We start from the raw sequence: 16131 nt of genomic DNA, 5'->3' as shown, positions 1-16131 counted from the left end.
AAGGCATTTCATGTTCCTTAAAGTAAGAGATACAGGCTTTGCTTTACTCCTTTACAGCAGTGGATTAAAAAAAGAAAAAAAAAAAAAAGGCCGAAGGATGCATTTTCTGATCTTTATGGTAGTACATTCCCCAATCTGCTAACTACCTGTGACCTCCTTATCTCCTTAAGTCCAGAGAATGCTGAAGAACAGCAAGATAAACAGAGGCAAGGAAGATAGATGGGGCATCAAAGAACCAATCTAGGAGGAAAGGTTTATAGCTTGACCTTCTTATATACTTAGAACAGCATCATTAGCAGTTCTAATTACTTTTTTTTTCCAAGCAGTTGGATCATTTTCCTATCTCAAAGACTGCTGTTACTTATATTCCCAAATTCTTATATTTCCTATTTGCTGTGATCTTAAAAAAAATCTTCATTATTTTGGTATTTAAAAAACTTGTTTTTAGAAATTGTTCATGCATTTGATATATTCTTTTGTATTTTGGAGGAAAGAATAAGTAGGTACTTTTTAAAAACTTTATAATTCTATAATAAAAGGTAAGGAAGTTGGCAAAGATGTTAACCATACATATTCATAATGCATACAAATAATGTTATAAATGCTATTAATACCTAAAGTGTTTTAATTTGAAAGTAACTAAATACAAGTTACCACTTCTGCATTTTTCCTGCATTGGATTTCCTACATTATTTCCAATCTACATGCATTTAAAGCCTTTTTGATATTTTATTTTTAAAAATATGTTCTGGTTCTGCCTTTTCACAAGTAATTTATTATCATTTTGTCAGAATAGTCTCACTGAATTTCACAAACTCAATGCATTAACAAACCCACTTAATACAGATACTGGCATTCAAATTGTCATTATCGTTACCAGAACGACAACAACAACTACTACTACTATCACTACTACCACTATCTTGAGTTCTTCTTTTTGTATTTATAAAGATTAGAGCTTATAAATGTACCTGCATTTCTAATAAATGCTATTCCTAGTCTCTACACGTCTATAGGATAATGGTGGATGGTCCAGTCCTCATGTTCCCACCTAGACACTCAGCTAAGCCTCTGGAATCAACATTGACTGCTGGTGCTGACCTTTGCCATCTTAGTTTCTTTCAGGGGCCATAGATGGTAGGTAATCCCAGAGAAATCAAGAAGTTCCTTGAAGCCTTGACAGATTAGAACACAAACCTTGGTTGTTGAGATCTGTCCTCTGAACAGAAAGTTTTTGACCCCAGCAATTTTAGACTGATAGAAGGGATGGATCTCAATTCGTGTATGTGTACGTGTTTTTTTTTTTTTTTTAATCAATGCTGGAGAATCTTCAAAAATATTGAGGCTGCTTATATTCCTGTAGTAAAGTTTATATGAATATTATAAAAAAGTCAACCAAAAGATTTGGTCTCACTTCTTATAATACCTTCAATAAACCTCTTGTGATTTAGTTTCATCTGCCATGGCACCTTTTGAATGAAGCCAGGAGGCTGGCAACTCAAGAGTGGGAGGACAGTAGAGCAATACCAAGGCCAAGGGTGAATTTCAGCTGGTGGCTTTTCATCTCAGAACAGCGATCTTTTCAGCGTTTAAAGATCCTCACAGCCACCTTGTTTCCTAATGGTTCGCCTCGGACTCTTTTGTCATTAGCAATACACATCTTTCTTCATCACTTTGGCTGCTCATCTTTGAGGCTGGCACAAGTCAGACATCCTGAACTTTCTCAAGGATGCTGGGCCCTGGGAGGTTCCAGTCATTCTGCTGGATGCAGCACTGGTGTTCACCACCGTGATGTGGCTCCTGAGGAGACAAAAAACTTTCTCCTTACTCTTGGCTTCGGCCGTCAATCTAAATACTGACTTAGAAATCTTCCCAATGTCGAACTCATCTCCACCGCGCCCACCCAGACCACACTCATCCTCAGAGACACATTTCTTCCGTCCTCTCGGCTCTGTTCTGTTCTTGACTCCAGTTTTCCTGGCGGTGCCAGGTTCTGGGAACTCCTAGAGGCTCTGCTGCCGCCTCCGCCCGCTCTGCGTTCCCCGCGTGAGCGCTGGATTATTCCAGTTTTTGAGCATGGCAGATTTCCACCGGATGACATCATGGGAGCCGAGTGAGTGCCGGCTCCGAGAGGGGGACGGAGAAGGGGAGGGGGAGCAGAGGAGGGAATAGGGCTGGGGAGCGGAGCCAGAGCCGGGCTGCCTGCCACCGGTGCACGTCCACTAGCTGGGGAGGAGCGCTCCACCAGCAACTGACAAAGGATGGGAGGATGCTGGTTCCCCAGGATGCCGGCCGCGCGCAGCCTGGTGGCCGCCTGAGCCACTTCACCCTCCGCCGGTGAGTGATTGCAAAGATCATTCAATCGGCCTCGCTGTGAGTCCGCACTCTCTTCCGCTTTCTGTCCTGGGAGGTTGTGTCTGATCCCAAGCGCGGGAGCTCAGGCAGCAGGTGCCTTTGCTCGGTGGAACTGTGTCAGAGCTCATGCTCCTGGCTGGGGTTTGTGGCGCGTGTTGGGACCCAACCCGGTGGCGCGATCTCGCCGGGGAGGCGCCGCTCTGGTGAGTGGAGGCTGCTCCAGTCGGTTGCCTGGGGTAGTTACCTCTATAGGACCCCGGCGCCCGCCTTGCGCTCACGCTGCTTCTGTGGATCCTGAGTGCGCAGCGCGCTGTTTACACCAGCGTACTAGTCACCCAGCCGCACCCCTCCGAAAGCGCTGAATCGATGACAGTCACTTCACAGGCTCACGCACTCCCTGTGTGGGCTTGAGGGAGCAAGCACCGGTTACCCAGGGGGGGCGCGCACCACGGAAGACTGAGAGCAGTCTTTGTCTTAGGTTTACTGCCGATGCGCTCGAACCTGAGTCAGGTTCACTGCAACTGTAGGGTCCAGTCCTGGTTCCCTGCACCCGCCCCACTGGGCGAGGGATGCCATTGTGTTCCGGAGGCAGGCGGGATTGAGAGCTGGAGATTTAAGACGCCGGAAGGGTCCTGCGCTCACGGGTGAGTGTCGCAGTTTTCTAGGTGTAGAGGTAGCTTCTGGAGCTCCAGGGAGTGAAGTGGCCAGTCCAGGCAGAGACGCCCAAGTTCTATCCCCAAGTGGTGAGAGGAAAAGAGCAAACTTAGCGATACTTACCCTCGATCTTTTTTCCCCTGGTACTGAAGCGTTTATCGTGGGGATTATTTGCAGGTGGATAGAGTCAGAGGCAATGTTCAATATGTAGTTAGCCCCACATTTCTTGGCAATTCTTTTGTTACTCAGTAGGTCCAGAAAAGATTTGCTTGCTAAACCTATTTGAGACAATTAATTATCTTTTCTATTTAGAGCACAGTCGGTTTAAAGAGACTCAGAACCTGCTCAGGTACCTTAGTTAAGAGTTGCGGCTCCCTCTTATAGTATAACTGTCAACATACCAAAACCCGTCCGCTGGCACACGTTTTATTGATGAATTTCTTCTGTTTGAGAAAAGCACCAATTTTGTATAATAAGGAAGTGACGATATCTACTGGAACATTTGTGCTTAATATCAGTTTAGTGCCCCCCCAACCCCCCCCCCCAAAAAAAAACCTGTTCGGTTGAAAAAAGATGGAAACAAATGAAAATTAGCTACTTCGGGTTCAGTTGCTTTTTTTCTTTTTTTTTTTTTTTTTGAGTTTTAAACCACTGAAATCTAAAATATTTATCATTTTAAAAAGCTCTCATTCATGAATTAGTGTATAATGAATAAATAAATAAATAATCCCTGCGCATTAAGGAGATTCTTGGTATACCAGTTGGATATTCCTGTGTGTAACATAGTGATAGACTATAAGAAAATGACAGTGGCTGTTATCATTCAAAGGGTCGCTTTATTTTTTTTTATTTTAAAAGCTTACTGTTTTTATTTAAAGTCCTTTTTCTTTAAAGATAGGTGATCCTAATATTTTCTGAGTCAGAGGCTCAAAATACGTTTTCTTGATCAGTGATTGCTCTTCTGATGAAGTTTGAGGTACTTCCAGAGGAGACATGATAGAAAAGTATTTGAATAATAAATGTGGTGGAAGTAAAGAAGGATCTGGGTGAAGAGTAGAGGGAAGTTTTACTAAATATGAAGAGTGGAACTAAAAAGGGTGTTGGAGGGTGCTACATTAGTTTTGATTTTGAAAAAAGCTCATGCTAGATTTCAATGCTTCTCTCTCCTGGGAAGTGCATAATGAAGTGTTTGATTATGTTGACAGGTGTGTAATATTGACCAAGGAGAGCTTGTCTTTATCCAGGACTTCTGGGGCTAGCAGCAGCATTTTCTCCAGTGATTCAGAGATGTGTTATCTCATTGTTTGTTTCTTGACTTCTTGTCACAAAAGCCTCCATCTGTTTCTTCAAAAGTTTTCTTCATAACTTTGTCATATTCATCACTTTATAGTAAAGCTTACAGAGCTTTATGTTAAGGTTCTCAGAGAACCTGTTGCTCATGTTGACGGCTTTCCTCAGACTGTGTAATAGTAAAAGCTCTTTTCAAAACCTGCCCAGAGAACATATGATATGCTGATGTGCTTATGTGATGGGGTGTCCCTGACATAAAAATATATGTTAACATAAATATATGTATAATTTTGATCAAACCATCAACCTGCCACGATAGGCAGGAGGTACTGTGGCATTTAGTTCATGGCTTTTGGCATGAACCTTTAAAAATAAGATGTTTTATCCATAAATGGTAAATGATACATAAAAATGCACATTAAAGAAAACAGATTCTATTTTTATTTAAAATCTTTAATTTTATTTCAAACTATTTTATCTAAGAAGATTAAAATGCTTTGATGTTTTACTATACATACACTAGAATATATGAGAGAAAAATGACAAAATGTAAGCATCTTAGACCTAGATATGATTTGAAATATTTGATAGGAAGTGCAATATTATTTTAAAAAACACATGGGGTTAAATAATGTCCTCGAACTAGAGATTATTCTCCTAATGTTCTTTCATGTATTTTACAAATACCTTATCTATTTGGTTACACAAGGACTCAGCTAGGAAAGATGAGGAAGAAGAGAAAGAAGTTGCATTATAAGACAAAAATAAAGCTACTGTTTCTTGCCCAGAATGGGTGAGAGTGATGTTCCAAGGTCATGGAAAGAGCATTATGTCAGTGTTATGTCTAACGTAAGATTATGTATGAGGAACAAGTTCATCCTATTTGATAGCATCTTGCTTTTAAAGTTCCAGTTGGTTGATTTAAAGATACTCATATCATAGAAAGTCTATGATATCAAATTTGTTTCACCTTCCTTGAGGCAAAATTGTACCTTGAACTCAATCAAATGTTGTCTTGTGGCCTTTCCATAAGGAGGTCTTATGGCTTTTTCAAGCTTTAAGATGCTTATGGATCACAAAACATGATGGTTTTAACTTTGGTGTAGGCTTTTGTTATGGAAGCCCATCAGTAAAAACTAGGCTGAAAGGTTTTAGCATCTTAACTTCTTCTGAAATTAAAGATTAAAAGTGAAGCCAATAGTTACAGGATTGTTGAAATTATTGAGGAATGTGGTACTATCCTAGCGGGTAAAGATAATGGAGTTTTCATAAATAAAATTAAAGAAATTTTGAGCAAAATTCTTCAGAATCAACCATTGTCTCTTTGTTATGTGTTGGATACATTTCGCAACTTAATGGACCCTTCTATGGAACTTTTAATTAATTTCCTACTTTGTAGTCTCCAAATGATGAATACTAGGTGGGAAATATGCATTCTAGTTTTGACTTTGTCATCTCATAGAGGAAAAATCTCTTTGAACATCACTTTCATTTACATAAAGTAAAGATGATAATATATCTGCCTTGCTTTTTCACTGAGGGAGGAGGTAGTACATAGTAAATGAGTTAATGTTCAAAAGTGATTTGGAAAATATAGGAAAACTATCTGACAAATATGATATATTAGTGGACTTAATAATTTTAAAATCTGATTAGTTGAAGTCAAAGAAGTAAATTTATAGAGGTGAATCTAGTTTGTGATTTCTATTTTAAACATCTGGTACTTTTAATGTGTGGTATTGTTTATTATAATTTACTCTTAAAATTATGAAGTTGTTTTTATATCTATTTGTTGAAAGTTTGCTGATAAAAATTCTCTCATTTTTTGTGTGACTGAAAATGTTTCATACAGCTATTATTTCTAAAGAATATTTAAACTACATATACAATTTACGTTTGGTAGGTCTTTTTTCAACAATTCAGCTTGTTATTCTCTTGACTATTAACTTCCATCAAACCTGTTAGTCTTACTGTTATTGTCAGAGGTCATTGTCTCTGGTTGATTTTAAGATTTTCCTTTTATTTTCATTTTTCTTCGATTGTACTATGACGTTCCTAGGCATGGGTTTCTTTGTATTTATCCTCCTTAAATTCAAAGTTTCTTGAATTTGTGGATTGATATATTTCATCAGGTAAAATTAATTGGTGAGTTCTTGTATCATTTCTGCATCTATAACTCTTTCATTCTCTCTCTTTTCCTTTTCTGAGTTCTGAGTTCACATTTAACAGATGGTTTCACTGTACCTAGAATGCCTCTTACATGTGTTTCACAATTTTCCACTCTTCTTTTCTCTCTGCAATTGTTTGGACATTTTCTTTTGACCTTGTTTCTTCGATTTACTAATCATCATCTCTGCTATATCTGTTATGCCATCAAGTCCACCCATGGACTCTCGCTCCAACTATTATCTTTATTTCAGTTTTCATACATGCAATTGACTCTTTTCTATAGATCCAAATTTAGCTATTTTCTCTATTTTGTCCTCTGTTACTTTAAACATATTAATCAAAATCATTTTATCTATTAACACCAATAACTGTATTGTTTGATCCTCTTCTCAATGTCTCTCTTTACTCTTGATTTTCATTATTAAGTATAAAACTGGAGTGTTTCTAGATGATTTATACATTTCCAAAGAGGTGTTGATATTTTCTCTGCAGGGTAGACACAATGGGTGGGGTTGGCCAAGTCAGTGTTGTTAGACCTTGTTCTCTTCTGGGGCACTGAGCTGCCAGGCACAGGTATCCAGGGCCTCCCACTGAAGCATTCGCAGGTTCTGGACACAGACAGGGCAAAATTTCTGAGAACTCTGCTTTTCTTTTTTAGAAATTTCCTTCTTCATGTTTTAGCCTCCAATTATATGTGCAACTTCAATTTTAGCAAATGTCATGTAGGTAAAATCAGGCCTATGTTAGCTGAAATTTTTAATTTCTTGTTGAGGGAATCTTGGTCCTTCATATCTGTAATGGTATCATGGTATCTGTGCTAGAGAGATACCCCTATACCTACCAGGTAATACTACAAAATACTACTATGTTATTTCATAGCAGTAGTCCTCTGCTAAAGCAAAGCCCATATGCTCAGGGTCTTGCTGTATTTCCAGATTGGCAATTACCTTTACTCTCTACCCCTGGGTGGAGAGGAGAAGAACACCCTTAAAAGTCAGCTCACCTCTTTGATACTTCCTATATCTGAAATTGTGATGCTTCTGGTCTGGATTCTTCAGTAGCTCTCTGTTATGACTTGGATCTTGGGTGTCCCCTAAAGGCCCATGTGTTAAAGGCTTGGTCCTTGGCTTGGCAGTTTTGGGAAGTGGTGGGAACTTGAAGAGTTGGGGCTTAGTGGGAGGTCTTCAGGTCCTAGGGGCTTGACCTTGAAGGGGATAGTGAGATCCCCACCTCTTCCTCTTCCTGTTTCCTGGTCCTGAGATGAGTGGTTTTGCTCTGTCAACATGTTCCCCACCATGATGTGCTGTGCTGCCACTGATCAACAGATCATGTACTAAAACCTCCAAAACTGTGAGCCCAAATAAACCTTTGCTCTTCTTAAGGGGAGTATCTCAGGCATTTGTTATAGCAGTGGAAACCTGACTCACACACTTTCTGCTAGTTCTTATCAGAATTTCCCCCTCCATTGTTCTTGGTGGTAGTATTGGTCTACTGTGGTTTATTTTACTAAAACTGTCAACTGAAATGGGTCACTATTTATCACTGATTACAAATGTAGATGTACAAGGATGCAGGCTCACTCTCTGATAAAAATAGAATTAGTAGCCTCAACCTATAAGTTTCTAGAAAATATAGCAAACTCCAAACTTATCTGATTTTTAAAAAGTGTTGTTACAAAAAGAGGTCGGATTCTACTGAGCATTATACTATGTGTCTTTTGGTATTCAAACAATCATTTTGTTGTTTTTTTGTTTTGTTTTTTGAGGTGGATCTTAGGGACAGTGAAGGTTAGTGATTTAAATAACCAGAAAATTTGAATTCTTTGTCATTGAAAGCAAATTGGCAGAAATTTTCTTTCTCTTACGAATGCTAGATACAAACACAGACATACACACACATGTATGTATAAAAAAAGGCTCTTCCTTGCATATAAGCCTTCTATGATTGATGAATCATCCTAACTTACAATAAAATACCGTGTATATGGAGAGAATAATGTGGGAAGTCTGCACTCTTCCCTTTTCTTAGAAATAACTTTTATTTTTTCAAACTGTTACTCTAAAATGCAACTACAGATAGATTTCTTGTCATATCTATATAATATAGAGCTGACATGCTGGTCACTTATTGATTTCCATACTGGTTGGTGTATGGATAAAACTCAGAATATATTCCTAGACCAATTCACAGAGGTATAGTTAATTCAGATCCTACATGAGAAATGCTGTTAGATACACATGGTGTAAGTTAACTATACTTCTGTGCATTCATTGGCTTGGAATTTTTGTTAATCTGCCTAGAGATAGATGGATCCTCAAGGTGAACTAACATATATAATGCTCTTGTTAAGTGATTATCTATTCCATGTATCATATTAGAAACCACTGGCTTCTGGAAACAAAACCAATGAGCTGTTGGAAAATGCCTGGAATGGACCCTTTTCTTGCCTTGATTCAGTGTCCCAAAGTACTCTAGAAGATTCGTTGAACCTGAGGGAAGAGTGACAAACTAGTTCTTTCAGCACGGCTTGTTCACTGTTTGAGAGTGAGCCTCTGTGCAGTGAGTAGTGCTTTAGTTCTCTCAGGGTGTCCCACAGGCCTCCGGGGCCCTCCCTTACATCCTTCTGCCTCACTTCTGATTCTGGCTGTGGCTTCTGCAGACATTACAAGCAGGCTGTGACTCGGTTGTGCTGGCTCTTTCACATCTCAGACTCACGTTGAGTATCTTCAACTTTCTACTCTGACTTTGCCAGTATGTCTTTACTAGTAAAAGTCCATGCAGCCTGGAAACGGGGAAGAGCTCACTCTACCCAAGAAGCCCCTCAGTGGGAGTGGGTGGACAGTTCTGGGAAGCATTCTCTAGCTCCTGAGAAGTCTGGATGAGATGGTGCTTCCTCTGCTTATGGTGTTCAGTGAAATTCCACAAACTTGTACTGGTTTATGCTCTTCCTCAATCTTGCTTCACCCAGTACCTCCACTTACTACTTAGGGTCTTCCTTGACTGTTTTCCTATGGTTTCTTGGTTTGACTTCTGCTTTTGAGAGAAGCAAGATATGTAAATTAGTTTTTCTTCTCTGGAGGAAGATGAAAAAAGAAAAGAATCAGAACTACAACTATAAGCCATATTCTCCTAGAGTGAGAGAATAATAGGGAAGATGCTAAAATGATGTATTTCTTAAAGGTATTTAATTTACAAATTGATTATCTTTCAGGTCACAAATTAGGCCACATAAATAATTTCCTTAGTAATAAATGAGATCATCTGTTGACCTAATGATTAGTTCCCCTCCCTCTTTCCTTTCTTTTTTTCTCTCCTTTAATATATGTTTATTGGCAGTCTGTTCTTTGCCTGGCAGTCAGCTAGGTCTGGGTGGCATAATGATGAGTGAAAAATGTAGCCTGATTTCTGCTACTTTGGAGCTTATTATTTCTGTGCAGTTAAGTAAATGATCACATGAACCCCTGCACATAAGCAAGAGTGAGTATAGAGAAGGACAGTGCACACGGATGGGGACGGCTGGGGTAGAGAGTTTGACCTGTCCATGAAGGTTTGGACAAGTGTTTTTTAGGAAGTGACATTGGAATTGATATTTGAAAGAAAAAAAAATAGTTAATAAGGAGAGAATTTAAAAGTTTTCTACCAAATAGAGGGTGCTGAAGGCCCTGTTGTTGAGGGAGGCTTGGAAATGATGAAGGACTCATAGACAGTTGGAGGGAGTGTGAGTTGAGTTGTGGACCCGAGATGTGCCAGACATAGGGACAGTCATAGAATGTTTGGCATATTAAGGAATGAAATGTGTGCATGCCTGGAGGGACCACTAAAGAAGGACTCAACAAATAAATAAGACTATTAGCAAAAAAGAAGTACATGAAGAATCTAGGGAGAATTTTGTATAACATACACTGGCTAAGAAACACTAAGAGTTATGAACATTTGAAAAAAAAGGAATTTGTAGGAACTGATCATTCTGTTAGTGAATTTCTAAAGAAATACAGTTGAAAGCAGTTATTTATCCTAGCTTATGATGATGATACTTAAGAACTGCCTATGAGGCTTTTTAAATTCAACACATGTAATTAGTATTACATTGTAATAAAATTTATATTTTTTACTGGTTTTATTAATTTTTAGAGTGGTAAAATTATAGGTAGTTTTTTCTTTTAAATTATTTCAATTAAAATTTTACTTGAGATTGATTTTAATAATGTGATGCAGAAAAGTCTATTTATATGCCACTGAAGCATAGTGCTAACCACACTTAATTATTCAGTCCCAAATAAGTTCCTGTATTTAGGTTTTAATAAAGTTAAATTGCCTGTATACTTGCACTAGTTCGGATTCTGGTTTTTGTTAATTTCTCACAAATTTGAAATTCAACCAATTAGAGACAAATTATTTTCCACTTAGAGCTATATTTCCTTTGATATTCCTTAACAATTTTGCTTTAATAGGACCCAAAGTTATGTCCCAGACACAGTGTGAAAGTATTGATCCTTAAATAATTAGCATAATGTATACAAAAGCTTTTGCCAGCTACCTTTGTTTCTTAATGAAATAACATACACACAGATTACTTTCACACTTAATCTTTCATGAAATCTCTTAACCTTGTATGTCTTATTTTTAAAAATATTTAAGGAATAAATGTGTAAACAAATATTTATTCAGTAATGACCACATGGAAGAGAGATTCTGTGCCATGAACAACGTCGGAGAATTTAAAAGGGAGAAATTAATTTGCAGATTCTAGTGGTAAGATATTAAGTGACAAGTATGAAAGGTAAACCTCTTAGATTTATGGATTTGATTTTCAAGACATTTGTGGTGAAGAAAATGAGTCTTCAAAATATGTAATAGATGCTATTATGTTGGGTTTTGTTGTGAGAATGAACTAGATTTGTGAATTTGCAGAAATTGTTTAAAATGATGCAAAAGGTGTTAGTTTTTTTTCATATATGACCCAATGATGCTCAAAAAGCAAAAAAGAAGTATTTCTTTATAAAGAAAAGGAAGTATTTTCAAATGTTGATAGTGGTCATAGACTAGTTTCTTCTCCTACTTTTATTAATTTTTCAAATACTTTTCATAAGTATGAATTAGTTTGATAGTAAATATAAATGAAGACTTCTTGAATGAAAGAAAGAGTAAAACTTCAGAATGTTAACTTCCGTTTGATCTGAATAGTTTCATTGTGGGCAGCTCTTTTTTGGTACCTTTCTTTTTTTTCCTATGTATTTTTGTATTTTTCTATCTTTATGATATGTCAATCTAAAAGGCAAGTAAGAACAAAGAGTTTATTCAAGCCAAAGTGAGGATAGCCACCCAGGAATCATGAATTATAATTGTCTAGAATACATGCTTTGAAATGGCATTTGAGTGGTCTGGTTTTATAAAGAACATGAAGTAGATGACAGCAAATCCCGTTGTTACCATGGCATTGGTCGAGTAGTGCAGGTTGTTGATTGGTCATGGGTTACTTAGGTCATACATTCAAGGTAAGAATTGCAATATAATATGCAGGAGCAAGGCATTCTCCAAATCATTCATTACTTTAATGGCATCAGTGAGTCTACAAAGAACTAACTTGAGGTCATCAAGAATTACAGTAACCAGATTATGAAACTCTGGAATCCAGCAGGTTGTGACTGCTGTCCCACAACCCAGGTCCTCCAGGCCTAGTAGGAATTTGCAGATGCTCTTGTCTTCATTAAAAATTATAAATATAGAAAAAAATGATGTGAAAGCAATATTCTGTGCTGTTATACTGTATGGTAATAAATGAAAATTCCTTTGAGAAATTTGTACCTAAACAGTGTGAGATAGAATATGTGCTAATAAATTGTTTTAAAAAATTATTTATCAATGTAACTTATTAATAAATAACAGAAAACATTTCATATTGCTAAATTTATTCATGTGTGTTTTTGTGAGGAGGAAAGAGTAACCTCCCTTTCTTTCCCTCTTGTTTTTTCATGGTGATAACAATCCTGTAACTGATGACTGAACTTCTAAGCCCCTCAGTCCAGGCAGAGTCCTGGTTATTTACTTAGTGTACTAAGATGATGTGCGTGACTTTGGTGATGTGTACTTCGCCATGTGGGTGCTAGGAAGGACCATGTCTTTGGAGATAGAATATGTTTACTTTGGTTCTTCCTTAATGCCTGGAATATTATATTTTAGTTAAATACCTGTATATTTTATAAAAGTAAAATATAATATTTTACTGATATTTTGTTATATAAGAAACTTTTCAAAATTAATTTTATTTGTTTATTCTAATTAGTTATACATGATAGTAGAATGCATTTTGACACATCATACATAAATGGAGTATAACTTTTCATTCTTCTGGTTGTATCAAAATTAATTTTAAACAAGAAGATTCAGTTTTCCTCTTAGGAGAATGTGAGACAAGTGGTAGCTGGAAAAATCTTGGACTCTGAGCCATATTGAGCTGTGTGGAAATCCCCACTAGTAGGTAGTCTGCTTAATCTGTTTGAATGTTTTTTTTTTATGTGCAAAATATGAATATATAATTTCCTAGTAGGATGGATATTAGGTGGATGAAAGGTAGTAAGCAGATTCCCTAAAAAATAGATTTTTAATAGCAATTTAATATAGCATCATTAAAACTAAATTATAGATTTAAATGATCAAGTATATATTGAAGGATATATACAGTAAATTTTCAGCTTGTCTTAATACTTTCTTGCTTGTATTTTGTAAACCCAGGGGCAATTAACCATTCTGCCACATCCCCAGCCCTTTTAATTTTATTCTATTTTAATTTTGAGACAGGGTCTCACTGAGTTGCTCAGAGTCTTGCTAAATTACTGAGGCTCGCTTTGAACTTGAAATCCTCCCGACTCAACCTCCCAAGCCGCTGGGATTACAGGTGCACTGTCTTGGTACTCTTTAGGTGTGGATAAAATTTAAAGATTTAGTTGTAGGAGCAAGTAAAGAAAGTTTGCAACTGCCACCACCTCCAAAGGAATGAAAGACCAAAATGAGTGAAATAATGATTTACATCATTTTTTAGTGTTTTTTTTTCTGTAGTATGTAAATTTCCAATGAGAGCACATCAAGTTAATGATGGTAATATGAAGGAGACTTTATTTGAAAAATAGTCAATTGTTTAATTATAACTGTGTATCATATACAACATAATCATTCAATCTGACATTCAAGAGTGTTTTTACCATGATATAGTGGTGTACTGAGCATAATACAAAATCAAATAACTATGATGAAATTTTTAGTGTTTTAAAGCTTTGAAACTATAATGTAAAATGTTTATTGTAAAAAATAAACAATATAAAAAGTGAACAGTGAAAAGCAAATATTCTTCTTTAATTCCCTCCCAACTCAAAAATTTCTTTTTGAGATGTATCCAAAATGTATATATTTAAGGGACATATATTTCATATATAATTATACCCAAATATATTAGAATATTACATTTTGATACATATATATTATTTTAGGTCTTATCTTTGTACAAAATCTCAGATGTCTTTTTCATGTCCATATAGTCTACTAACTGTATGTTATTATATTTCTGGAGTTATTCAGCAATTTTACTTTTAGAAAAACTCTTCATATGTAGGTACCAAAAGTCATGTGATTATGACAATGTCATTTGTGTTAATTCGAAAAGTCCAAATAATGATTCATTACAGTTTTTTGAATGCAATTGAATTAACATGTGTCAACATAGGTCAATATATGAAGCATAATTTGAGTGAAAAAGTTGCAAAGGAAATTTGTAATGTGTAAAAGACATATCACTTTTACCAACAATATATAAAAGTGTAATTTTCTATTTTAGTTCTTGATACCTAAGTATGTAATAAAACCATGAAAATGTGGTAGTAGTATTCAGAGAACATTTTCTATCTTCAGCAGATATTTAAGAGACATTGTGGTATTTTGTTCTCCATTAATGGTTGTACCAGTTTACAGGTTCATCAGCCATGTATTAAGCATCATCAAACTTCTCATCTTTTGCACATGTGTGTTTGAATACATTATTTATATTTTAATCTCTTCTCTCAGTGGTTTTATGAGCATCTTTTCACATATATAAGGATTTGTCTTTTCATTGGAGTCTTCTCTTCTGCAGATTATCTTTAAGAACTTGTTCTTTTTTCCTCTCAGTTTGTAGTTTTAAAGTGGATTAGATTTTATTTTGCATTTTCCGAGTATTCTTTGTCACTTCTATGCATTGAAAATATTTTCATGTATACTATTCTCTCTTTTAAAGTTTTTAAAAAATGTTTTCTGTTACTTAGAGATTTTGAAATTTTATTATGTTCAATCTTATTATTATTTTCCTTTATAAATTTAGTATTTCTTATTTGAGTGGTCTTTTCTTAGAGATCATAAAGATGTTCATCTAGTTTCCTATTAAAGCTTTAACTATATTTTGTATTAAGGTCTCTGGCCAAGTCGGAATTTATTTTTGTAGTTGATTCTGAAATAGAAATTAGTCTTCCTTTTCCCTTCTCCCAAATGTATAGCCAGTTGTTCTTGTTAATTTTTTCCATTGATTTGTAAGGCCAATTCGGCGTATCTGAGTGCCACTTATTTATGTCTGTTCTTGGTTCTCTATTCTCTTACATGCGTTTATTTGTCGAATCCTTTGCAATTTAGTACTTATTTCTTCAATTCTTTAAACATTATAAGCAGTCTTCTGTTAGAATGAATTCCACTCCTCATTCTTATTTTTCAAAATTATCTTGACTTTTTATAATCTTTGCCACATTACTTTAGAACCTGCTTGTTTTAGATTCCATAAAGCATTGCATGTGATGGGTATATTCTTTGGTTGCTACTTTGGACCCATCGCTTTGAAACTGCATCCCTGCACTTCTTTAGCTCCTGACTTCTAGATAGATTTACCCAGTGGGAGACACAGCAGGAGACTGTGGTGGAAAGGAGACAGAATGGTAAGGAGACTCATTCCTCTGTCTTCCTCGCTGCCTCTTAGCAGTTGTGGTAGTGGGTGCATTTGTTCATGCCCACAGTTTCTCTATTTCTAGTTCCAGTTCTACTTGGATTTCCATAACTGCATTTCCTCCCTTTCCTGTATCAGATTGTGGTTGATGTGGCAGATGTGGTGGAGGTGCTGGATTCTTCTTTTAACTCTAGAATATCTCTTTACTCAGTCCCTTTGGATATGATATCTCTTTCCTCCAAGGCTTTTGACATACACTCTATGGGGATTAGAAATATACTGATTTTATAGCTTAATCTGAAAGAACTATCATTTTTATGATAGCGTCTTTCTATCCATATACTCCATTTATCTAGTTCTTCTTTTATGTGCTTCAATGGTGTTATAAATTTTTTTCTATAAAGATCTTGTTTAGCTGTTTTGAGATTTATTCCCAGGATTATTATTGTTTTTGTTGCAATTGTGAATGAGAAATTTAGAAAGATACATGCTTTAAATGTTTATTGGTGATGTATATTGATTTTTACATGTTGATTTTTCCATTCAGCAACCTTAATAATAATTTCTAGTAGTCTTTGGAGGTTTTGTTGTATAGGTTATATAATCACACTGTTTGTATATAACAAAAATAATAATCATTACTAAAATTTATTGAGAGGTCATTTTTTTCCCCAAAAGACATATTTTAAATGGAGCAGCTCATTTAA

At 36.1% G+C, this 16131-nt stretch overlaps 1 protein-coding gene across 1 annotated transcript in view; it reads left to right on the top strand.

Annotated features, from left to right (window-relative positions):
* Positions 1-2216: 2216 nt before the first annotated feature.
* Marchf1 (membrane associated ring-CH-type finger 1) overlaps positions 2217-16131 on the top strand; it is a 761820-nt gene continuing 747905 nt past the window's right edge. The window contains exon 1 of the mRNA XM_047551412.1: positions 2217-2337. The gene's annotated coding sequence lies outside the window, so the exon portion shown is untranslated. The remainder of the gene's footprint in view (positions 2338-16131) is intronic.

This window comes from Sciurus carolinensis, chromosome 4, assembly GCF_902686445.1.
Source record: "Sciurus carolinensis chromosome 4, mSciCar1.2, whole genome shotgun sequence".
NCBI classification, from domain to species: domain Eukaryota; kingdom Metazoa; phylum Chordata; class Mammalia; order Rodentia; family Sciuridae; genus Sciurus; species Sciurus carolinensis.
Note: the sequence above shows the minus strand (reverse complement) of the source record. Positions and strands in the feature narration are given on the sequence as shown.